Below are 2,930 nucleotides of genomic sequence, written 5' to 3'. Positions count from 1 at the left end.
AGATTCAAGTTTATTCGAATCATGACCCTCGGGGAGAGGGTGGGGCTATAATGGATGATAAAAATTATTTACAGGAATATATATATATATATATATATATATATATATATATATATATATATATATATATATATATATATATATATATATATATATATATATATATATATATATATATATATATATATATATATATATATATATATATATATATATATATATATATATATATATATATATATATATATATATATATATATATATATATATATATATATATATATATATATATATATATATATATATATATATATATATATATATATATATATATATATATATATATATATATATATATATATATATATATATATATATATATATATATATATATATATATATATATATATATATATATATATATATATATATATATATATATATATATATATATATATATATATATATATATATATATATATATATATATATATATATATATATATATATATATATATATATATATATATAGGGAAAATCTCTAAAGAATCTTTTTCTCAAAATAGCAAAGTCATGATTGGTCTTGAATGTGTAATGCATACTCAGGTGCTGTTTATTCTGGTTTGTTTGAATAATAACCCTCAGGGGGTAGGGTTGGGTCGCTACATATATAACCGATCAAATTTTAACAAAGGCGTTAATGAGAAATCTCTTCAAAATATCTTATCAAGAACAGCTAAACTATGATAGGTCATATTTATTGTGTAGCATTTTGAGGTGGTTCAAGTTTCGTTCAAATCATCACCCCTCCCCCCCCCCCCCCCCCCCCCCCCCCCCCCGAGAATGATGTGCCAACAATGGACAATCAAATTGTAACATAAAAATATGGCAGGGAAATCTTTAAAATTCTTATGTTGAAGAACAGCGAAAAAAAAGCCTTGATAGGCCATATTTAAGTGAAAGCATACTTAAGAGATGGTTATTCAAGTTTGTTCAAATCATGACCTCTGGGTGAAGGATGGGGCCACAGAAAAGACGATTCAAGTTTTACATAGAAATATATAGAAGAATATAGAAGAAATTCTTTAAAAATTTCTTCGTAAGAACAATAAAGCAATGGTAGGTTATATTTATATGGATGCATCATCAGAAAGGGTAGATTTATATTTGTTCATATCATAACTCCCAGGGTAGAGTGAGTCAATCAGTGAATACAAATATGTACCTGGTAAGCATACTTAGTGTAGATTCAATATTATTCAAATCATACCAACTCCTTTTGAGGCGTAGGTTGGGACCAAAATGCATTTATGCTTTCCAATGCTAACTGGTTATTTAAACCTAGCTACAGTGCTCAGGTGAGCAATGTGGCCCATGAGTCTCACTTTTGTTTCTTGTAAAAAGTCTGAAATCATTTACCAATTTAAAAAAATACGAAATACAAGCCAGGTTAAATATATTGATGATTCCTTGATTAGCTTAACAAAATTCAGATCCCGATGGCAAGTTACATCTTTTGATATGCCTGGCGGATAATCTGTAATGTTAGGTTGACGTTCATTAGATTTAAATTAAACTATCATTTATTTATCATTTTCCTTTTCTTCATGTAGCTTTTGAAAGTTTATTATAGAATGAGTGAAATACTTTGCATTTTGGTTGCATCTATTTAATTGAAAAGTCCTTCCTATCGTTAACTTCCTCAGAGTTATTTCTTAAAGATATGAATAATATTATGTATTATAGTAAGTCATGGAAATTATCTGTGATGTATTTGATTTTAAAAAATATATTTATTAAATGTATGATTTTGAATTCATTTGGGTATAGATATTGATTTATTTTGTCTCTGAAAATGCGCACGTGCAAATGATCACAGGCAAATCATCTGATATATATTGAAAATGTATGAAAGTATCTCCTACATCTATTCATTGAATGAAAGAAACATTTTAAGAGACGTATGTAGCAACGCACTTTGAAAAAATTACGCACTTTGAAAAAATTTTTCAAAGTGCGTTAAAATTGGGACAAACTCAACGCACTTTGAAAAAATTTTTCAAAGTGCGTTAAATTTGGGACAAAGTCAACGCACTTTGAAAAAAAAATTTCAAAGTGCGTTGTAACAGACGTAAGTTCTTTCATGAATTAAAGATAATAGGAAAGAACAAGTTTCACTTTTGCCTTATTTGGCCCTGTGAATTTCTGAAAAGCTGAAACTGCATAGTTTTAGTTACCAATGCGTAAAATATCACTTAGATCTTCGGTGTCTGTGTATCTATAAAAATGACGTAATTTTCTGGCTAGTCAATGTTTTATGACGTCACTAAATGCGTCAATTTCCTCATATTCTGAAAAAGTGTACAAAAACGGCCAATTTTTAAAGCTATTTCTTGATATTTAATATAGATATTGTTTCTGAAGATTTATGGACATGTTTTATTTTTAAGATCAGAGAGTGCGCTCATATTATTTTTCTTCACTGAAAGTACTCAATTATACCTGTTTACATAAAAATTCAAGAACATTGCAATTTCATAAAGCCAGTTCTCCAAGATCTGGACTTTGAGGAGAAAAATTTTAATAGGATAAGAAAGCAACAAGTCTCTACTTTATTTTAATGCTTCAAATAGAAAATCAAGTGTTAGTCAATCAATTGGTATATCTACAGGGCCATTTTATGCATAAAGTGAACCGACTTCTTTCTCCTGTTACTTTTTAAGAGAACATCACCAGTAGATAATGCTCACCAACCTATCTTACTAATTAATTAAAACATTGTATGTTTAAATCTATTATCGTTTTCATGTTATTACAATAATTTTCTATCGATTCTTATGGTTTGAAATCCAAGTGCTATATAGACTTTGGCAAGTAATCTGTCAGATTTTTGGAATTAAACTTAATTGAACTGATCCACGTTTATAGGG

Source organism: Saccostrea cucullata, unplaced genomic scaffold (assembly GCF_032062105.1).
Source record: "Saccostrea cucullata isolate Sc308-1 unplaced genomic scaffold, CSIRO_AGI_Scuc_v1 ctg1597, whole genome shotgun sequence".
In the NCBI taxonomy this organism is placed as follows: domain Eukaryota; kingdom Metazoa; phylum Mollusca; class Bivalvia; order Ostreida; family Ostreidae; genus Saccostrea; species Saccostrea cuccullata.
Note: the sequence above shows the minus strand (reverse complement) of the source record.